At 42.1% G+C, this 23726-nt stretch overlaps 1 protein-coding gene across 4 annotated transcripts in view; it reads right to left on the bottom strand.

Annotated features, from left to right (window-relative positions):
* FHL2 (four and a half LIM domains 2) overlaps positions 1–18392 on the bottom strand; it is a 38263-nt gene extending 19871 nt beyond the window's left edge. Inside the window, exon 1 of one of the 4 annotated variants that reach the window (XM_068180296.1) lies at positions 18254–18392. The gene's annotated coding sequence lies outside the window, so the exon portion shown is untranslated. Of the gene's footprint in view, positions 1–4917; positions 5094–18253 lie in introns of those variants that run through there. The other 3 variants (XM_068180297.1, XM_068180294.1, XM_068180295.1) reach the window with 3 other exon arrangements.
* Positions 18393–23726: the final 5334 nt, after the last annotated feature.

Here is a 23726-nt window from a genome sequence, read left to right as displayed (position 1 = left end):
CATACCCGGTTCCTGTCTGGATTACACAGTCAGCCTGTCATGAACTGGAAAGTGGATAGTGTGCTGGGTAAAATTGTATTCCTCAGCAGAACATAAATAATTAAAAAAAAAACAAAATAGAAAATGTTTATTGTGTGGCAAGGTTCCTCATGCATCTGGCTAAAGTAATTGCAGTTACAGCAGTGGAAAAGGAACACTCCACTTGTGGTTTCTTGTGGTTTATTGTGATTGGCAGTCAATAAAGAACTGCTCCATTCTAGAGCCAATCCAGCAGTGGTAGAGCAAGAACAAGTGGTAATATCCACAAATGCCACAGAAGAGCTGAACACTTTGAAATTGTACCCCACAGAGTTTGCTCCATGGTTATCTCAGACTGATACTGAAATGACTGGAGGGTCTATGGTCTTACCCATAACCCTGCACACATTTCAGTTACAAAAGAAAAGTGTTGAAATAACATAGACCATGACTAAAATCTGCCACAGCAAGGAGGAGCACAGTTCAAGTAAAAAGGCTTGCTTTTATTTTCTATTTTAAAGCCGTTTGAAATTGCTGTCCTCCTTTCTCTTGCAAAATAAGCAAATGCTTGTTCAGAGGAAAGGTCAAGTACTTGATCTTGCTTAAGCATAAAGATTTGTATTTCTAATAAAGGCATTTAAGCAGCTAATAGAAAATTATAGAGGAGAAAAATGGTGTGAGATTAATAAACCTTTTTATTATTTCTGGCACTATCCTGCAAATGTAGTGTATAAGCTAAATGTCTACAGACACTAAACTCCAACAAAGGTTTGTTTTTCCAGAAAAGGATTGCTTTCTCTTATTGACGGGAACATTGCTAATCTCAGAGAAATTTGCCTTTAAGATAAAAATACCCAGTAATGCCATGTGCTACCATGCAGTCATGTTTCCAAATTTTCTATATTTTTGAAATCCCACATACTACTACCCAGGGGACAAAATCAGAATAATGTCCCAAATAGCCTATGTTTCCCTCTTTGAAGAAAGGAAAGAAGAAAAGTTGGGATGATTCTGTGGAAGAAGAATGCTTTGTTATTTTTTCTGTCCTCTAGCAGCACGGCTCTGGTTCTGTTTAGTGAGGTAACACCACAAATCCCCCTTGTGCCTAAGATAATTGGCACGCCTGGTTTGGGGGAATCAGTTAATGCACGTCTTACAGCTGCTGTAAAAAGTTGCTATGGCAGTGAATGCCTCAGGGCTGTGAAGTATCCAAACTTCCCTGCCCAGCTGCCATGCCTGTGGCCTTCCAAAATGTGACAAAGGAGGCTACATAAACCTTGGGGCACCCATTGAGCTGGGCACATCTTGGCAAACCAGATCAACTGCACCTGTGTGAAACCAGTTAGCCCAGTTTTGGGGGGATTTGTGGCTGAAGACTGGACACAGAGAGCAAAGAGTACATCTACCAAGGCTGAGCCAAAGTACCTGTGGTGCATGAGACATACAGAAGAAAGCACAAAGACATAGAGAGCCTGATGACATGGACATAGGCAATCTTTTTGTGGGCAAGATTATTTCCAACTGCAGAAGGAGCATGTTGAATCCACATGGAGAGCTGCATGGCATAGTATGGGAAGGTGGAATTCATCAAAGGCAAGATCCTGGTCTCTGAAGACACTTCTGCTCTAAATCTCAAGGGTGTTTCAGAGCAATGACAAAATACATCTATGTAAATGATTGCAGGTATTTCATAGCTTTATGCAGTTTGCTGCTTTCACTATGCAAGATGAAATGAAGAAACAGTGGTGGGTTTTGAGCCCTTATGCTTGCTGAGGGTCTAGAACTAATTCACACCATCAGAGTGATACCTTAGACCTTTCTCTGCAGTGGTTGATATATTTGAAACTTCAAATTCAGGAATTTTCTGTTAAAGGGAATGGTGAATATGCTTATGTCAGTGTTATGCTCACCTGTATTCTTCTTATGGCATATTATTATATACACAGTGACCATTCAGCATCCTAGTTGATATAATCCAGTATAATATAGAAGGGTATGTGAAAAGGAACAAAATTAACTTTATTATCTGGCATGAGTATTTTGATTTTCATCCTTAGGAGAAGGCTCTACTGGTTTATAACCAAGTTCTGTCTATATATAGCTAATTAATGTTGTTAAATGTTAATGCTTCAGTGGCTGTCAATGTATCCAAGATTTATTTTCATGAAACCTGTCATTACCCTGCACACTCTCACTTGTGGTGAATCTGCATCACAAATAACTGTGCATATGTAGATTAAATATTAAAACAACACCATTAGAATTAATCAGTCTAAAAATGCAAATGATGAGATTCCCCCAGTTTGTGAAGCAGTACCCAAGTGAGGGAAGATGATTGCCTACAACACTACACCATTTGGAGTTTGTCCAGAGATGCTCAGGACTGATTTACCCATCAGAGAAACATGGATGAGACTTAGACCTGAATGTTCCTAGTCTGTGGGGACCCTGAAAGACTGTGAGCATGCTGGCCAGCAGCAACAGGAATGCTTGAGGCTGATGGTGTCAACATATATCTGACCTTCCCTTAACTCTAAATATCTTGGCCCCTGTGAGATGAGGCAAGGCAGGGATGTGAGGACATTGGCAAGTAACACATTTCTTGGCTCTGAGGCTCAGAGCTCAATGTCCTGGAGAACAGAGCCATGGGTCTCTTGTGAATATAGGTCTTTGCAGCCCTCCTCATCCCCTTCTTTTGGAATGAAACCTTGAATTTGCAGTGCAGTGCAGCAGAAACTGTCATTAACCCTTACAATTATAGAAGTTGTACTTTGTCACCAATGTTTTGAGGTTGTTTTCTTTTTTCGAATTCTGACATTCAAAGCCTGATGGCATCCTGGCAGACTGTGTTGTGTGTGAGCAAAGGAGTTGTCTGATCTCTTTTCTAATGCAAGGTGTGCCATCTGGGAGAGCTGATGCCTGTATGGACAGGAAAGATGTGATTTCAGGGAAAGTGCTAACCCTAGACTTCTCTAAGGAGTGGGAAACAGATCATTATTTGTACTGGAGTTCTTCAGTTGGGAATCACTATTGCATGCTCTATGTGGTAGGAACTTCACATGGACAAACAATATCTGACACAATATAGCCACTGCTGGGAGATAACAGTGATTTCACAAAAACTAGTAGTATTTTCCTGTAAATCCAAACCACCTTGAAGTGACTATTTGGTGCTTGCATATGTAGCACTGCTGATTTCCGTGGGAGCACATTTGGCAGAATGGTGAGAACCAAAACTAACTATATTTTATCCCAGCACTTTTGCCATCTTGGGCTTTCTCAAAAGACCACAAGAACTGGTCCACCCACTAGCCTCAGGTGTGCTAGTTAGATGGAGATGTCAGGTGGGAACCCCAGGTTACTTTTACAAATTTGATTCCTCAACAACATCATTTAATGTCTTTTCAGCTGCCCCACTCACCTCAATTACATGTTGGTTCACAAGCCAGAGATCATTTTACCCTATGATTAGGGTAAAAGACAGTTTTATTGGTGCTCTGGTCAGATTTTGATAGTAATGCTATGTTGTGTCAGGAACTGAGTTTTCAATCAATAGAGCAACTCATATCCTTTTAAAAAAAAAATCTCTATATGTCACCAAGAATTGGTCAGGTTTTATTGAAAAAGCAACCTTTAGAATCCATCCTTTCCCAGTTATTCTTACAGGTGCACAAAACAGACCAACATACCAACAGATCCTTTCCATATCCAAATGCCTGAAGCAATCATGTTTAAATTTTACCATCTGTCTGATTAAAGGCACAGAAGATTCTGGCCAGAAAGCTGGAAGTCCCATAAATTTATGAACTGGGAAACCCATAGATAACCTTAATTGTAGCATTCTTTCACATTTGGATGAATTTGTGTATCTAATATAACTTTATGTTGCTCCCTTTTAGAACAATTCCTATTCAAGACAACATATAAATACACATAACCATCAATAAATGTTACAGCTACTGACCCTGAAAATCTCAATGTCAATTAGCAATCTTAGTTAATATACCTCTAGATTGGAGTCAGGGGAGTGGCAATCACGGGCTGACTGACTTGCTGGTATCTATATTTGTATAACATTTGCTGTCTTCTGTACTCAGCAAAGCTGGGGCATGCAGGTATTTGGTCAACTAAATAAAAGCCATATCCCTTGGGGGGAGTAAAAAGTTTGGAACAGCCATCAATGCAGACAAAAGTTAGTATTTCCTTTATTACATACACAGAGAAATCCAGGTTAGCATACAGTAAGGACTGGGTTATTGTAGCTGCACACACATGCACACAGAGAGAAGCACAAAAAGAAGGAATGCAGAGTTAATAATTGGGATTTGTACTCTAATTTATTCTCTCCACATAAAAAGAAGAAATACAATGCTGATGGCTCCCATTTTTCCCATACACAATCTATCCACGCTGTTTGCCTGCAGAGAGGAGAGGCTACCTTTGTTTCGTGTGCATCTGCTCTCGCTACAGTACAAAAATGCTCCTTTGTTGAGCTCGGCAGCAGGAGTGCACGGAGGTGTAAGGAATCGAAGACCCCATCTTCTACTTTTTATCACCTCCCCGGTGGATTACACACGCAGCACAATACAGTCATTAAAAATAGTTACACATGAAAAGACCCGGCGCCTCATCAGCTCGCTGATGTGTCACATTACTGACGGACATGCCGCAATAATTGCTATGATAAGAAATTTGTCTTTTTGTCCTCTTCACACCCCTGCCCCTGCACTCAGGAGAAAGGGGGACCAGCAATCTCTCTCCTCGCATCCTTCCCCAACAACCCACAGGGATATTAAACAACCCTCTCCTCGTCTGTGCACCCTTTGTTTAAAGCGACACCTCCAAAGATATGTTCTGTGGGTAGTGGGGGGAAAGGGGAAAAAAGGGATATTTACTTACAGAGCAGTAGCGGGCAGTTAATGCCACCTCCTGGACCGGGGACAGGGGGTCACATCCATTAACAAATGTGCAAAGAGCACACTGGCCTGCTTGCAGCGGAGAGCTGTGCAGCCAGCTGGGGCTTTCTACTGCCAGCAAAGAGCGGCTCCGCCGATTGCAGCTCTGCAGTCAGCGTGTGTGGAAAGGCTGCTGCCTTCCCCAGCCCAGTGAAACCCCTCGCAATCATTTTACCATATAAGGAGACAAAAGCATCGGAGACTCCCATTCTTTGAGGCGCTCTGCAGCTGGCATTCGACACTTTCTCTATTCCAAGGGTGTCAATGCTTCCCCCTCCTAAACATCTTGTCTTTCTTGGCCCCCTTCCTAAAATAAGGCTCCCTCTCCCCTCCTCCAGCCTTTGTTTCTCTAAACCCCTGATGCTTATTAATAACACGGCTTTGCTAAATCCGAGAGCTCACTCTTTGCAAAAGGAGAGGTTTTACAGCAACTCGAGCCCAAACATTAGTAAGGCTCTTCACCTGGCTGACAGAATAAAGTCCTTGGTTAAAATCGGTATGAAGCTTTGTCTGCTTTGCTGATTTTGCCTGCTGAGTGTCTTGCCAAAGAAGAGTGAAACAACCTGTCTCTCTTCTCCATTGTGGAGAGGTGCACATTTTTACAAAGACCAAGTGTACAGGCATTTCTTTATGAGCATTCAGACCCCATTTATTTTCTCTCCACCCTTCTTTCTTGCCAAGCTTCCCCATAATCAGGAGGAAAATGAACAAAAGCAGGGGAAATCAATGAAACCAAAACCAACTATCTTTTTGTAAGAGAAAGCTGAAAGAACAGATTGTCTCAGCACATGCTCAGTACCCAGTCGAGAGCCTTGCCAGTGTGCACATGGTAAGAAGAGAGGGAACTATTCACCCTACTATAATCAGGAACTACTTTTTCTGCTACAAAATCCAATTTCATTTATCAGCCCTTCTAGCAGAGACACATTCTGCTAATCAAAACAATGAGGGTCCTGGGAAACTTCCCAGAGGGAAGAATTTGGATCAGAAGCACATGGGAGAGCTGCTCTCTCCCTGCAGCTTGAGGGGTTGGCTGGGGAGGCATTTCAGCATAATTCTTCAGTAATGACTGGCGCTTGCCAAAGAGAGGTGCTTTAATATGAATGCTTTCAACCTTAAGGGAAACCAGAAGGATAAATACGTAAAGACCCTGATCCCGAGAGTCTTGCTGTTGTTTTGCATCCAGAAGGTGCCAGATAGTCCAGTTTTGGGTACTGGGTTCTGGCACATGCCTTAGTGGTGGTGTAGATGTACACATGGGTTAGATAATAGTTTCTTCTGCAAGACAAACTTATGCCAGAACCATGCCCTGTACTTGCTGTCCTCTTATGCACCCAGATGTAGTAAGATTTGGAAAGAGGGTGAAATGTGTTAGTTGGTCTCAGTGTTACTCCAAATCTAGAAAAGTAATGGTTTTAAAACGGTGAGGAAGGGCCATTCCTAGTTCTTCTATCAGAAGCCAACTCTCCTTTACAGATGTGAGTTATTTTGATGACCAGCAATGATCTGTTTGTCAGTTGATCCAGCCTTTGCTGTTGAGTTTTCAAAACAGGCATCATGCCCTGGAGGGCTGACAGTGGGCATACAGGATTAAGAATGCCATGGCAATTAAATCTTATTTAAATCAAAGCTGCTGCATTCCCCAGCCACATGTGGAGTCCCTGACTCTTCCCTTAAATTTGCAGTGGCACTGTAAAATGAATTAAACCAGGGAGTGAAAAAATTTTATTGAACCCATGAGCTACCTTGGAACTGCACGTATATCTTGGGAGAGCTACTGGTTGGGTTTCCAGTCCCATCAGTGACTTCCTGGATGCCCTTGGACAGGACATTTCATCTCTGTTCATTAGTTTTACTGTCTGTAAATATAAAGCTCAGGACAGCCAAACTCATGTGTAAGTTGCTAGGAAATTTACAAAGGACTAGCTGGAGCATAAATATAATAGGAGTAATAGTTTTTCTCTTTTAGGTTAAACTATTACACAGTGGCAACAATAATAATTTATTTCCATCCTAGTTACTGTTCTACTGCTCTGATTTAGTAGTGTACAGAAAAAAGGAAAAAAGCCTTCAAGGTAATTAGAATTGGGCTATTTGATCCAAACTTTCCTAAACAAACTAAATATTCTGAATGTGTTGATTTTTTTCAATTTCCATGATATTTTTATTTCCCCATCTTTTCATTGACAGCTACTGCAGCAAGTCTGACAGATTTTTTGATGATCCCTGTGGTCATACAAGACAAGTGTTTTTCACAATTATAAGTTTAAATATATACTGGTTCCAACTGAAATGATTTAGTTTATCTGTTGCAGGTCTGGGTTGACTTAAGGAAGATAAGGTAATTTTTGCATATTTTAATATAACACCTCTGACTCCTTGAAGGCAGAAGAGCCTCTGGTGATTTAAAACCCATTGATTTGTGGGCTCACTGTGGGACTTGACACTTAGCAGCCACATCAAGACTGTGTAGGGCTGTGAAAGGGATGAGGAAGGTTACCAGGCAGCACCTTCCCTCATCCCATGATGAGGTGTATGCACTCCACCAAACACTACTAGGGAAGGTACGGGGAATGTCAGACCTCTTGCCCCCACTTCAGGACCAGTCACACATTTTTCTGGCAAGTAAATATTCATCAGTGATTGGCAGCCCTCCCCAGTCTCTTTCCCACCAGAATCAAAACCAACAGGTGTGGGTAGGTGAGAGAGTCACAAATTTCATTAATTTTCAGAGAGACGGGGAGGAAAGGGCAGAAGCCTTTCACTAACAGATTTATTATGTACGCACTTCTTCTTTTTCAATAGATATATTTTACATTTTATTTTTACTTCATTGGTTCTCTGAAGAACCCAGCAGAGATCAGACATCTTCAAGGCTTCAGAGGAGTCAAGGCAATGAAAAGAGGGGCAGTGCTTCCAAGAGGGGGCCTAAACCAAGAGTGGAAATGCAAGTACTGTACGATTTAGAAACTTATCCTATGGTTTATATTTTCCTCATGTGTATAGAATTTATAGCATATACTGCTTGTTCTTCAGTGGTCTCTGTGTTTAACAGGTTAATTCTATGAGTAGAATGCTGTACCTCCATATGGGTAAAAAAGGTGGAAATATTAACATTTTCATAGCAGGATTTCTCAATTATTTTATGAAACCTTCATAAGTCTCACTTCAGCTACTGGGCTGATGCTGGAATAACTATAGTTTCAGCACTTATCTCCTTTTCTGGCTGAAAAGAATGAACAAAGAAAAGTAGTGGAAAGAGACAGCTAGAAGTAGAATAGTTTTATTTCCCCCAGTTTGAGACACGAGAAATATAATGTCTCTGAGAGAGCAGGAGAGGGGAAAATATACTCTTTTAGGTTTGAAAATGGCTAAGCTACTGGCTGATTCCTTACTCAACCAACTTATTCTGTAAACTGTTAGGTTGCTTTATCAGAATTGAACTAATCCCCTTTTTGATGCTTGAATCTGTGTAACACAAGCTTCAATTGAATATGAGAGGGTGCATTTAGGAGAGCTGCTATTTTTGGCACTATGACTTAGGAAGGAGTGTAGACTAGTGCAGAGGTTGCATTTTAGTTCATTAAGCCTAAAATAACAGCCAGACAACATTAAATCTTCCTGAAATTTCATTCTCATGAAATGCTCACAGATAGGTATTTCCCCCAAGATTATAAGGAATTTGCAAAGGATAAAAAAATATTTTCAGCATGTTTTTTCTTTACCAATCTAGTTTCCAAGTCACAAGGCTTTTTGCAATATTCTGATCTTCCTTTCTTCCCCTAGGAGACTTGAACCTCAAGTAGAAAGACCCATCAAGTAAGAAGTATCAGAGTTTCACAGATTCTGATGAGGGAATTACAGACATCTTTGGACAATCCATTAAAACCACCCCATCCAAGGCAGATAGAAAAAGTCTGTCTGGTTTGGGATGATAAAGGACTTCTATTACTGATGTTTAGCCTAAATTAATGTGGAAACTTTAGTGGTTTAGAAACTCCAGTCTAGTCTGTAAAAACATAAAAAACCACTTCCATGTTTACTTTCTTAATATGTTATAGTTTTCACACGCAGTGTTAAACAGTTTTCTTCAGTAATTTAGAGAAAGGTGCCATGGTTCAGTAGCATCAAAGAACTTCTGTTTTTCACAGGAAAGGTTATCTTTCGAAGGACAATGTGATGCTATGTGATAAGATAGATGATTGAGACTCAAATACAAGTGTGTCTCTGTGATAGCATGGTCTGAGATAGAGACAAAAGCATTTTAGACCATTATGGTTAGTTTGTTCAAAGATTTTTTTTTTTTTTTTTTTAAGCTAGTCAGGACTTTTGATCCAGTTAGCCCCAGTTTCATTCAGAGAAATCTATCTCCTGAAAGAGGTGTCCCAAAGTGAATGTGGCAGTGAGACACCTGTCAAAATGTGGTCTGTCACTTTCTGTGTAATTGCTCCCATACCCTTCTCTCTGTGGACAATTGAGATGTACGAGAGGGCTTGCAATGGATGACCCAAGCAGAAAGACAGCTGTGTCCTTTTTTTCTTTTGCTGCTTTCCTCTCTCCCAGCTGAGTAGACAAACAGCTTTTATCACTGATGTGCAGAGGAACACAATTTGATCACAGAGGAGAAGTGTGGTGCTTGAAGAAGCAGACAGAACACCAGAGGAAGCTTCAAGGATCAACCCAGGGCTTAAAGGAATGGTATCTGCTAAAGAAAATCCCTCTTGTTGCCAGATGAGTTTCCAAAAGCTTGGAAAGCTGAGGCACCACGTTACAGGACTGACAGGTCCTTCACTGGACAAGCAGCATTGTCAGAAAATCTATCCCAGGACCTCATGGATTAAAAAAAAAAAAAGCCTTACAGGCCATTGCAGGATAAAGACAGCCCATCAAACAACTCCCCAAGCAGTAGCTGCCTGTACCATGTGGGGCAGCCACCCTGAACAGCCCTCACCAGACTGTGAACTGCATGAAGAAATAACGAAGGTTTACAACAAAGAGAGTGGGAGATAACAATTCTTATGGAATACAGTCTTCTCCCCTACTCTCCCTAGCATTCTTTCTCATTCTTTCCCCTCACTAAGGAGTGGGTGGTGCCTTTACTTTTAAGGAAACTAGACTGAAACGTTTTGGTCTTTGTCTTCTTCACACTTATTTGGCTTCTACCTGTTCACTAAACCCCTCAGCTCCATAGTTTGTTCATCTGTAACCAAGGGGAGAGATCATGCTGGCATGTCTTCAGAAGTGCTTTGGGATAGAGAGATAAACTCAACAACAGGTGAGGGGTCTTCATATGACTCTAAATGATAATAGTGCAGGGACCTATGCAGAGTAGCTCTTGCTTCTTTCCTTTCCTCTGGATTCAACTTGACTGCCATGTGGGGCCTGATTATGACAGATGTGAAGAACCTTTTGGGTTTCCTGCAGATGGAATCTGGGATTTCAAATTATTACAGAGGTTGCAGTAATTGCTGGTCTTCTGAGCTGGCAAATACTACCCCTAAATTTAGGATTTATTAATTTTCATATAATCATAATTTATCTTTCCCTGTTCTTGATGCATGAAACAACCACACTGTGATTGTTCCAAGAAGCTAATGACTGTGTTTCTGAGAGCACTAGAGACTTGCTATTCTGTAAAAAATAGCTCATATTTCCTGCGGTGTTCCCACCAGCACACTTCAACACTTTTAGGCAAAACCCCCTTTCCATAGTCTTTGTCCCTCCCACTGCCCCACTGCTCATGGCTTCTTCTCCAAACCCTTACTTCTGTGTGTGTGATTTACTTCTGCTTCCCTTAGCACTTATTCTGCCTGCACTCCTGATAGCTGTTATCACCTTCTTGAAATAATCGACAGCAACATTTGAGACTACCATTTCACTTTATCAGACAGCCAGAGGCCTCAGGAACTTCTGAGCAAAGACAGGTTTGAAAAACTGAGCAGTTGGCAGACACCTTAAGAACTTACCTAACTTATTTCCAAGGCAGAAGTGACAATGTCCAAGTCATTCCTGGCAGATCTCTGTCTAATTTGCCCTTAAGGAGTAACATTAGGACTCCACAACATCTAAAGAGGAAGGGAAGGGAAGGGAAGGGAAGGGAAGGGAAGGGAAGGGAAGGGAAGGGAAGGGAAGGGAAGGGAAGGGAAGGGAAGGGAAGGGAAGGGAAGGGAAGGGAAGGGAAGGGAAGGGAAGGGAAGGGAAGGGAAGGGAAGGGAAGGGAAGGGAAGGGAAGGGAAGGGAAGGGAAGGGAAGGGAAGGGAAGGGAAGGGAAGGGAAGTTATTCAGATCACACCATAACAATATGAGAATCACTGAAAGTAGAGTTCCTCCCATTTGTTATGCTGCTCTTGGGAAACGTCTTGAGAAGAAAGTGAGAAAAGAATGTAATGATATCTCTTCATAATACTCTGCCAGCCTCCAGCAACTTCTGGCTTGGGGATTTCTTACCCTGGAGGCAGTATTCATGCTGAATATCACTTTCATGGACTTGCAGTTCCCTCCTGATTGCCTGAAAGGAAATTCACAGTTTCCAGTAGGCTAAGATCAAAGCTGATGAATAGGGAGCTCTATTCTGTGTTGCTGAAGAACCATTTTCCTTGTGTTAATTTTGAACATATTACCTACTAGTTTCATCTGAGGCCTCCTAGGTCTTACCTTTGGAGATATAATGAGAAACTTTATTCATATGCTACAGGCTGTTCAGGTCTTTGTCAATCTTTATCATATCTCCCCTCAGCCATCTCTCCTAGGCCAGGGAGTCCCAATCTACCTGTTCAGTCTGTATGAAAGCTACTTCTCATGTTTTATCATTCCTCCTCAAACTTTTTCAATATCACAATTTAGTTTTTCAGGTGATATAGCCAACACTTTAACATTCAGTTTGCATTTTGTCTGTGTGTGTTCTGCTGTTTTGTTTTTTTTTTTTTTAACCTATATAACCCCTGAATTTCACACCCAACTAAACATCTCAGAACCATTACTTTATAGGTAAAGTTACATTTTCCCCCGGTATTCACTGTTTCATGTTCATCTACATTCAGTTTGAGATGCTGTTCTAGTGCTCACTCATCCTGTTGCCTAAGATCCTTTTCTCTCATGTGGTTTCTCAGTCTTAGAAGAATTTCCACTAATAATCTCCTGTTAATCTCTTTACTGTAAAACCTGTCTATCTTTCAATTGATTTTATGCAATACATGCAAATATCTTCCCTCTTATCCTATTACTGCTTAGGTGATTTTAAAATTTTTGTGGTGAGGGCCCTTATTGAATGCATGGAAAAGAACAAATAGGCAGATGCTGTCAACCAAAGATCACCTATATCTCCATGCTGTTTATTATCTTACAGGAACCTGATGGATTTGTAGATCATGATTTCTCCTTATCAAGGTATATTGAATTTCTCCCAATGTATCATATTTACCCATCTTCTCTACCCTGCGTAGTGATTTCTACTAAATTTGTCAGTCCTACCAGGCTCTGTTTCTCCTGTTTTCTCTTGGAAGCATTTAAAAAGGCTGATGCTGTATTGCATACATTCAGGTGCTCAGTTCTAAGTCTGTTTTAAATAAGAGGTTATGGACTATTATTGTTATTTCAGCTAATTCATCCTTCAGTCCCTTTAAATCTGTTGGATGAACACCATCTGGTTCTAAAATTTTCCTCCTATTCATTTTGTTTATTTGCTCCATGCCTCTTCTACAGACACTTCAGCTTGAAATAGATCCTCTGACGATACCCATAAGGAAGCATTCTGCTGCAGGAAGCTCTCCAAGTTCCTCACAATGAACACAGGAGCAAAAAAAAAAAAAAAAAAAGAGATCATTTCTGTTACAGCCATCTCTTGTTCAAGGACTGGTTATCTGTTGGCCCTATCATTCCCCAAACCTTTCAACTTACCTAATATTCAAAAGAAGCATACAGTTGCAAATCCCTTCCTAAATTACTTCAGACTCCTAGTATTTTGATGTAAGTAGAAACAGTCACACTCTCCATTCTGACCATGACTGGGGACATCCTGTTTTCTAGAAAGATCCTTCTGGTATGGCAACAATTATTTTTCTTCTCAACTACTGTTTGTATATACTACAAATAAACTGAGAGGGTCTGAGATGTAGGCTCAGACGTATATTATGATTGAGGACATGAGTTTAGATTGTGCACATTGAAGTAGAGTCCTTGCTGTTGATCTTCTTAGGCCTGTGCTTACTTTGAACCCTCTAAGTGCTCAGGCCCTTTAAATAATAGGATTAAAGTAATCATTTGGTTGCTGATGTGAATTTCATGTCTACCACTTCACACAGAGCTGAAAAAATATACCATCCATTGTCAGCCTGATAGCAGTATGGATTGTGTTTGTCCCTGCCAAGTTTATATTCCCATGGTTGTCTAGTGGAGTTGCTGTCTTAATGTGAATGAAATTCAAATGTTGTGAGTGAAATGAAAGAAAAACTTGTACCAATGTCTTGTCTTGAAGATGAAGGGTCTCTTGCTGGAAGATAAGTAATTTTTATGAATCATTAGAGAGGAGTCAGAACTCACATTATGAAGCAGTGCTAGTCCTTTTGCTTATCCCTAATGTCTAACCATAAAGTCCAGTGAGTCCTGGCTGGGTTGCTACAATGTAAATGCCTGGCATGACTGAGCACTGCCCATCTGTCTGTCCCTGAAGAGCCTGTCCACAATGATGATGACTCTTCCTTATATCCAGAAGGATTTCAAGGAGCCCAGACTCTTCATTTACAAGGAAGAGTTTCTAACACTTGGACATCCAGCAAAAAATATGGGGAAGGGGCTGATTTGTCTGGCAGCAAACACAGCACTGGCAGGCAGTGGGAACTTCACTTGCAGGAGAGGGCAGAGGAAGACGTGTGAGGAAGGCAGACTGTTCTGCCTGAGTGCCTACAGCACTTCCACAGCCATCCCCACACTGCTTCTCCTGCCAGCTTTCTCTGTGAGCATGCTCTGGACCCAGCACTGTTTGCTTTTTCCTTTAGTAAGCTGCAGATCCACCCTACATTTGCATTAGTAAACACAGGGCAAAAATGCAGAAAGGAAGCATGGCTGGCCTCAGATCTGCTCCTTAGAAGACCCTTACTTCTTTTTTCTGAATTAGGAAAAAGTGCTATTTCCCTCCCCTAAAAGGATGTTGAGAGAAGAAATACTCACCTGTGAAACGCAGGCCCTGCGAGCGCATAACACATAACGTGTTTAACCTGTGCTCACAAATTCCTGAGTGAGGCTTATGTGGTGGAGTTGAAAAGCACAACAGAGTTTGTCCTGAGAACTTCCTCTCTCTTGCTGTTCTGTACCAAAAGTGCCACGCTGTATCTCTCTCTGTATTATAATTATTATTCTAAGCCCCTGAGTGTCCTGCTGCCTTCTACACCCAACGCTGGAGGCAGGGAGATGTGTTGCAATGGAAACCATGCATAGGGAATTAGGATACCAAGCATTTAAAAAATGGGATAAGTAACAGAATAATGGGCTTCTGTGTGATGGTATCTACGGCTTGCAGGTATTTCTGTTTTCATATGGTAATCTCTAGGCGGGCTGGGCTTTGCTTCCCTAGCCACAGACTACCAAAAAGGAGCACTAGTCAATGCTGTCAAGGCTTCCCTCCTGCAGAAAGCATGCAAATTTCTAGGAAGACCTTGGTGAAAATCTGTTCAGCTTAACAGGGAATATGCTGATCTGAAAGCCCACTAGCTTTGTTTATAGGGTGTGTGAGACAGCTTCTGTCCCCACTTATGTGCCCATTTTATTCTCATGACAAAGCACTTATTTTCCTTTTTAAAGGAGAGTTTTACTCTAATTTGTTGTGATATGGGAGTTCCACAGACACTGCAGGAAAAAGAAAGAATATTATAAAAGAGAACCTGTATAAGTGGCTTCATAAAAAATATTACTGAAAATATGAAGTGAAATGGAGGGAAAATATTTTTTCTTCTAGCTCTTTCAGTTTCACTAATTCTTAGTAAGCATGTTTTAACAGTAGCCAGTAAATCAACCTGGAACAGAAACTTTTTGAGTTTTCTGAAGTTGATGGATCCCTTTGAAATATCTGTGGGAGTCCTCTTTCTATGTTTGTTAGAGGGAGTTGGGCAAAACTAGGCAAAATTGCTCCAGCTGCTTTCAGAAAAACTAGAACTCTGTGCAATAGGACTCAAAGCTGATCAGTGTTAGATGATGAACATTGTTGAAACAGCCTCAGATTTATCAGCATGAAACTGTACTCACTGTGATATAAAGCCAAAGATAAAATATTGCAGTCAGTAGTAATTAATCTCACTGAAAAACAACTGTGTCAGAGTGTCTGTGGTTTGGTTAGACAACACACAAAGAAGGAAAAATGGTAAGGAAAAATATGCAAAGCAATTTTGTGGTACAAATCTTCACAAGTTTGGTACTATTAAAATTAGGAGGAAAAGAAAGAGATCTGAGTTTTGTTAAAATAATCTGTGGATGCATCTGAGAGAACTCCCATTGATATCTGTGGGGCCAGGATTTCACCCTCAAGTCAGTATTCACATCCACTTCCTTCTCTGGTTTTCTTCCTTGTAAAATAGCCTTTTACATTTTCTGTATTAAAGAAGTGTTTGAATGAGGCTGCCCCCTCACAACCTCTTGCCAGCTGCAGTCAAAGGTCTGCCTTGTTCTGATGGCTTGCTCTTTGCAAGGAAAAAAGTAAAGTTATTCATCCATTAATCATATTTTTAAATGCTAGGTAAGAACAAAGTATTATTGTTGGAGATTGCCTTTAGAATGGCTTCACTTTGGAAACAGGCTTTAGGTCTTTTTGTTTAATTTCACTTTTAAATTCAAATCCTGTGAAAAATCACAGCATTAGTACGTGTGTTCCTGTATTTTGTTCCAGCTAAAGACTTTTGGCCAACACAGTTTTTTTAAAAAGCTAATGCTTTGCTGTACATGATTGGAATGCTGCTTCTGCTTCTTGTTTTTAAAAGGGAACACTGTCAGTACACCAGTGGCTGCAATATTTTAACACTAAGTGCCCAACCAGGATGATTTTCTCATTTGTATTGTTTTAACCTGAGGCTTGGAATATAGGCAAAGAATTTGAAGACATGAGAAAATTTCTAGCATGTGAGAAGTGAGACTATTAAAAAATACTAGTTTTGTACACGATTTCTATACTGCACAATTTACTGTGGAAGCACATCAGTTTAGCTTCATAGTAAGATCTTGTAATAACCAGATGAGCAAAGGCAGCTGCCATGTCCCACTGGTGTCCCTCTAAAACACCGCAGTCTCTGGTGGAACACGCTGCCTTGGGCTCCAGGTAACAGGAAATTCATCTCACCAGTGCTGGGGAGCAGAAGATTGGAGCTCTGTGCAGATCTGACCAGACTATGGTGTAATGGCAAGAGGGTTACAGCTGGAGAAAAGGGAGACATGTGAGGTGCTGGCTGCAGTGTCTGGAGCCTTCTGAGGCACTCACGTGGGGAGAGTAAGCACATGCCCAGGATAAGGGCATGTGCAGATAATTTGGCATTTTACATTACTTTATTCTTCCACTTAAGCTATGTGCTGTTCTTGACATGAAAGATGGAGCAAACTTGTCTCTAAGCCTGTTGTCTTCGCACTATCTACACTGACTGTCACAGCCCACACTAGCACCACCCTGGAAAGCTAAGCCAGACATGACATATTACCTGAGGACATCAGCCATGGCAATGAGGGCCTGTCACAGGTGAGGTTGGATACATGGGGGCAACCTCAGAGGCCATGTCTTTACTCATAAATCAAAGAGGACACCGGGATGCTCCTAGGCACTGAGATTCACTCACCTATGCTGGTCTGCTGACCAGACATGTAGGGCTCTCCCTCCTGGCCATGGCCTAAGAGCAAATCCTATCCCTAGGACATGTTTTGGATGTGTTCACTTGATTTCAGAGTCCATGAGTGTGTAATGACCCGGGCACAGCCCCAGGGCTGCATTTCCTGCAGGAGCACTGCCAGACCAAAGTGCTTCATCAATTGCACTGAAGTGAACACCTACCTCTCATCTTAAGTCAGTGCATCTCCAGCAGCTTTAGACCAAGCAATCACCTGACCTCCTGCCTTTGGAATCCTCACCTAGGATCTGACCTCAATCCCAAGCACTTTGAAGTGGGCTGTCCTTTCCTACAAGCACTGGCTTTAGGTCAGATCTAAGGAGCCCTGCTCCTCAGGGTACCAGGGACCTGAGATCCTGTCAAAGCCTGTGAAGGACTCAGCATCTGAAAAAACCTTTATTTCATTTAAGTTCTTGAATAATGGAATAGTAAATAAACTCTAGTGCAATGTGTGATAACTTTAGCTTTTAAACCAGAAGTAAATTAATATTTCGTACCTTTGTGTCGTATTTTGTGATCCTTGGATTTAAAAGCTTTTGGTTATAAGAATATTTATAATAAAAGTGTATCTGCAAATGCATCCAAACAATTGTACATACATGCACAAATAATCTTATTTTTCCTAAGAGGTGTTCTTTTATTGGCTTCATTTGAAAATTAATGCTCTCATGAGATGAGGTTAAAAGTAATTTAATGTTACAAAATCCTGATAATTGGCATTTGGCAGTTATTGCTACTGCTATTTTACAGGCTAGTTTTGATGAATTCCTGCTTTGACACACAGTTATGATTCAGTGCTTTGCTTTCTTTTTCCTTTTCCCTCAGCTGCTGTAATCCATAGCAAGTAATTGTTTATAACATGAAATCAGCAAGGATCACCTTCAATTTTCCTTCTTTTTTTCTTTCATGGCCTCTAGAAAATTGCCTGAAAGAGGAAAAAAAAGTAAAATGTTCCTTCTGCCTGTCTGCATTTTTTCTCACTATCTATTCATTTTCCAAACATTCAACATAAAGAAGAAAATGCTGATAGAGGGGGAAAGTCCTCAAAAAACTAATGAAAAGTTTTCTGCCTGAAGTAATTCAGTTTGCTATTCAAACCAGGGAAGTGTCTATACTATAGTTAGATATGGTTGTGTTCCTTGAGAACATGAAAACAAAACAGTGTATTATTAGTGAAGAAACTGAAGAGCAGTGGTTAGTTAGCACCCGGTTCCCAAGAGCAGACTGGGAATACAAAGAGAGACTCTCTGTGTGTGCCCTGGCAGCAAGAGAGGAACAAACAGGTTAAAGTCCACTCTTCCCCTGAGAAAGCAGCACTCCCCTCAAGATGTTTATGCAGAGCCCTGAGAAGTGATGGCAAATGGCAGGTGGAAAGGAGAAAAGGGCTCAATAGACAGTGAAAATCAAAACAAGGCACTATCTTACCTTGCTGCAGCTCAGTGCTGCCTCTGTTCATGAGTCTGTGAACAAGAGAGGACAGGACAGACTTGCTTCTTAATTGGATTGCCCAAACTATAGGTTTTGTAACTAGACAGTTGGGCATCCGTGCTGCAGTTGAGCTATAAATATAATATCTCCAAAGCAGCAGCCATGGGCAGGAGATAAGGACTGCAGCATCTCTGTGCTAACCAGCCTTTTAAGGCATAAGAGCTAGAGCTGCATGAGGGCCTTGATGGAAAGGGCTGTTGTGCTCTTGAGCAGTGCCAGCCCATCACTTTGCTGCATTTGGGAGTGCCTCCAGGAGGTGCTGCAAGGCACCCCGAGGAGATGGTGATATTTCAGGGCTCAGTATTTTGTCTGAGATATAAGCAACTCTGATGTATTAATCAGATTATTTGTCAGGCCTTTGGGATTGACAGAAACACCTTAAGAAGTTCTGACTGCTCTGTGGATGTCACAAACTCCAACACTCCTTCATGTGTCCATCTGTCCACCCCAGATGTGCAGCCCTGTTGCAGGGTAGTTTGTGTCCTGTGTCCTGCCTTGTTTTTGCCCTGCACCTCCTCATGCAGGAAGCTGTAGTGCGACCTCACTACAAAAGACAGCAGCTTTAGAGATTAGGCTGAGGTCACAAAGTAAGTCTGTGTTGGCAGCAGGACTGTAGCTCAGGGGTGAACTTTCTGCTCAGGACTTGTCATACCCTTCCTGCTGCAAGGTAAGTGTGATGCTGGGTGAAGGGGACACTTGTACATAAAAAAAAAGGAAGTTGTCTGAGGTGGAAAAAAGCTCTTCTAATATCTCCCATGGGGACAGTCTTGCTGGCTGGGAAGGAAAATCTGTCTAAGCAAGGCTCAGTGTAGAGGTGGGGTTACAACTTGCCTACCTCCTTGCCAATATTGGGTCCATCTCTGCATTTCAGTGTACTTCTGCAGAGAAAGTTGTAGCAGAGACATGGTCTTTGGTAAAAAGTTGAACTATTTTAAGAGGAAGGAAAGGAAAACCTCTCTGTAAGATGGTGTGGTGAAGAAATAACATCAGGCAGACTCTGTGTGCAGGCAAATGACTCTACAGCAATGCATTCATCTGAAGAAGTGCTGTGCTGTAGAACTGAGGTTCCGGGTTGTTCCTCCCCCTGGCTGAAGCAGCAGTTCTTGATGAGGGATTCAGTTCCTTTGCCGATTTATTACTTCCATAGTCCTGAAGAACACCTCATTCCCTTCACCTCCTGCTTCTCTCTTTTCTTCAGAGCTCTGATTGAGCAATAGTCCTTAGGAGAGAGCATCACCTCCCAGCTTGTCTCTGAGCAGTTTGGACACCAAGTGTAGGTCAAACTGCAGAGGCTGGATACTAACACAAACTGTGTGCCAGGCCTTTTGGCATGACAAGCTGATTTGTGGCTTGACATGGAGCCCAGTCAAGTTTTATGGTTTTAACTGCAAACCAATGAGAAGTTGGCATCTGAGGCATTCATCCTACCATTAAAAAGTTCGCAACAGCATGTCCTCAGCCTCTGCCAAGTAACATGATTTGACAGCCTGATTCAAGCCTCTGGCAGAAAATGACTTTCACACATCTCCTTTTATCCCTGCAGAAATGCCTAGCTTCCAAGCACCATGGATGAGGAGCATGGCCTAGAGACTTGGGTTAGGGAGATAAGAGAAATATCCCAGAGATTCCTGAGGACAGTACTGTTCATCCTAGATCTAGTGGCCTTTTGCCTCATATTTCTTTAGCTACCATATAAACAGCCCTTTCACATTTCCCAGAACAACAAACAGTTATGAAAAGTTGTTTCAGCAGCAAAAAAGGGGTAGTTAAGACATATATTTTGACAGCTCTGGAAAGTCTCAACCTTTTCATGTTAGCCAATGTTTTTGTTTGCATGATTCAAAGGTCCGGCTGATGTTGTAGAAACAACCTGGATAAATGATGGTTGTCCCCTGCCCCAGTCCAGGATGTTCTGAGCACTAAAGACATCTTCAATCCCCAGGTGTCAGTCCAACTGCAGAACATTTTTGGATCTGGTGTACACATCCAGCAACTAGGGACCAGCTTAGGGTAAATGTTGCCTTCCAGAACACTTAATCTAAAAACTTGAGAAGGTGGATTACAGATCTGCTAGTGCAAACTTTACTGCTTTTCTCTCTGATAAGAGCAAATGTTCTCTAAAGCTGGTTACCCCACATTGTCCTGCTAGTTAAACTGTCCCAGTTTCATTTTGGGTGTTGCTTTACTCTCGAGGACCCTGGCCAGGGAAAGGACTCCTTGAAAAAGGATGCTGCCAGAAAGCTAAATCATCAGCAATGTGTCAGGCCTTGATCCTGTGCTCCTGGCAGCAGGTAACAGCAGAGCCACTTCCCTGAGACAGGCAGGGGAATGTCCCCACACTTAGGGGATCAGCACTTCCAAGGCACAGAAGGGTGGCAGGCTAACAGGAGAGGTATTCCTGTGGGTGTTGTCAGAAGCAGAGACATAGCCTTTATGAAAAGGGATGGGGCTGAGGCTTTTTATCCCACAGCAGTGATGGCATTGCTTGGCACAGACCTTCTTGCCATTTCTATGGGGCTGTAGGCCCAGAGCCAGCCCTGCTGCTTCCATGACTGAGGCACAGGCAGGAAGCAAAGCAAGAATTTCAACCAGTTCTCTACTCCAAGGCAATGGGATGTGTATGTACAATAAGAGCTGCTTTATAATCACAGAATCATTTAGGTTGGAAAAGATCTATAAGATCATTGAGTCCAAATGTGCTTTAGGAATGGAAAGGAAATGCTGCAAGCTGTAAAGCACAGCTCCCTTGGAAACCATACCAAGGTGCCATTAGCCATACATTGCAGTGAGGTTAGAGGTTTTACCACTAATCCCTCACAATCAGGATTTGCCCTGCCATTCTCTGTAAGTCACAGAAGATGCCAGAAATGAGGGCATCCAAGAAGAACATATATATTCAGGATAGGTTTAACAAAGCAAAATCTAACCAGCTTGCACTGGTAGTATGTTTACTAAAAGAAGAGCTCTACTGACCGCTATTCATGGGAATCTGCTCTTGCTGTTCTGACATTTGTGTTCATGGTAGCTGGCACAGTGATTAAAACTGTGTTATGATGTTGTTGAGCCTTTAATCTAATTTGGGGGATTTAGATGTGGGTTCTGTACATATGATAATGACTGCCAGAAACTTAGCAGCAGATCCAGAGGGGAAGAGGGCACCTGTGGAGATTGACCTGGTAGTCAATATTTTGCCAGCCCTTCACACTCAGATTCTCACAGTGAGAAAGATGGGATTAGCATTTGCTGTTACGAGCAGGGGATTCAGCGGTGCTAGCAAGACGTCAGCCTGCTGGCTTCGTCTAGCCCTTCACAGCCACAGGTCACCAGTGCCTTCCAAATTAGACACCTGCACATAAAACTCCACACTCAGCCCTCCCCACACCTGGGGGAGTACCTGGAGGGTCCCAGCCCCACCTCCCTCCTGGTGGGCAGCTGTCCTCATTGACACCGTTGTGCCCAGACCATGGAGCACAGGTGAGATGTAGGTACTTTCGTATGAAGCAGCAAAGCAGGGTGATTTACAAGGGCCTTATCTCTTCCTGATTTTCCCTCCTGCCCTGTGTTTTGAGCTGAAGCTCCAAGAAGATACCATTGCTGCTCAGGCTTGAGAGCAGGTTGAAGCACTCAGAGCCCTGTGACATGCATGTTTTCCATGGATGCTCTCATCAGCAGTTTATCTCTCACAGTTTTTGCCATCAAAAGCTGGCATCTGGTGTAAGCCAGTTATCTGTGTGCTTTCTATGGGGGCTGGAGGTACCTATCTCTTGCTGCTGACTACCTGTTGAGAGAAGATGGCTCATACCAGACTTTCGTTCACATAAATTTTGTCACCAGCTAACTTCTGGTTGCTGAATTTATGTGAATTGTGCCTCACTCAGCATGAGATGCCCTTGTTTTGAGTAGTGTGCCACAAAAATGCCTCTGTTGGGTGAGATGTAAGTTAATCTAGCCTATTTTTTGCCCCTAGCCAGTAGTTTGTGCTTGTGCATATCCCAGAACAGTTTTCTGAATTCCCACAGGTTTTGGGTTGTGAACTCTCTGAGACAGAAACAAATTATATTTAATGACCTTGATGCATTTCTTTTTTTCTTTCTATGAATTTCCTACTGTTTCTGATCCCAAATGCTTGAGGTATTTTTTCTGTCCCATGCCCAGTATCCACAGCTTGTACCCCTTGGGCCTGGTGGCTGTCAGAGCTCAGAGCACAGGCAGGAGTTCTTCCCCTAGCAAACTATGCCACATTTGGATAAATGATGCAGATGAGCCTGAGTTTGAAAATTCAGACAACCAAATCTCTCCAAAACGTTTTAAACCAAACTTTGCATGGAAAACCTAGGAAAATTTTCCATTTCTCCCCCTCTCCATCCTCTGTCCCGCTCACACTGAGGGAGATGAATCCACTCCCCAGGCTGCCTTTCTGTGCCTACTTAATGGCCCCATGCCTTAGGGTTCACTTTGCAGACCTGATGACACAGCACTGACAAATGAAGTGTCCTGAGTGAAGAGAGAACTGGATGGTGACTCTTAAGCCAGAGGGAGTGCTGGATATATTTTCAGAGTACAAACAAAGCTGGAAAAGCAGAAATCATTTCTTCTTCACTCCTCCACTTATATGCCAAGCAAATATCACAGCTCACAAAAGGCCACTGTTCTTAGCAGCTGTTTCATGGCCCCATCTCTGCCCTTTCCCATTTTGGATGAAATACTTGTTCAGTATGCTTTAGCTGCTGGTTTTGGATCATGCTAAGGTTTCTTCAGTCCAAAACTAAATCTACCCTCGTATTCCACCAAAATAAGTCGTTACAAAGCTAAGCAGGCTTCACTTAACATCAATGAAACCTTTTGTGGTTTGTAGTGACAAAAGGATCCAAGTGATTGCCTGAGTTCAAAGCAGATGAGATAAGCAATCCCAGTAACACTGAATTTTGGTGCCCTGTTTGCACTCTTACCTGCCTGTTTGAACTAATGTCTTTACTCCACTCTGCCTAACTCCACCAGTGAGTATATGTGCAAAAGATTCTTTCAGGACTCATTTTAGAAGACAGGAATTTTCTCCTGAGGTAAATCTTATCTCAGAGAAGTACAGTGCTGTGACCCCAGCAGCAGGAGTCAGGAGCTGCCACTAGCAAAATGAAGAAATCAAGAGCCCAGCCTGCTTTGCCTGCCTCCAAGTATGAGGCTGCTTGTATGGATCAGGAATTTTACACTAAGCAGTTTTATTTTGGCATGCACAAACACAAAAGCAGACTTTTGTAATAGAAACTGTAGATTGCCTTATGCATATGTGTAATCTCCAGCCTGCCCATAATAAGTAATAATAATCCTAACTCTGACATTAATTCATGGTGTGACCTTGGACATGACACCCACATCCATGTTATCCAACTTGGCAAGTAAATGCTAATCCCAG

The sequence above is a fragment of the Anomalospiza imberbis genome, chromosome 2 (genome assembly GCF_031753505.1).
Source record: "Anomalospiza imberbis isolate Cuckoo-Finch-1a 21T00152 chromosome 2, ASM3175350v1, whole genome shotgun sequence".
Lineage (NCBI taxonomy): Eukaryota > Metazoa > Chordata > Aves > Passeriformes > Viduidae > Anomalospiza > Anomalospiza imberbis.
Note: the sequence above shows the minus strand (reverse complement) of the source record. Positions and strands in the feature narration are given on the sequence as shown.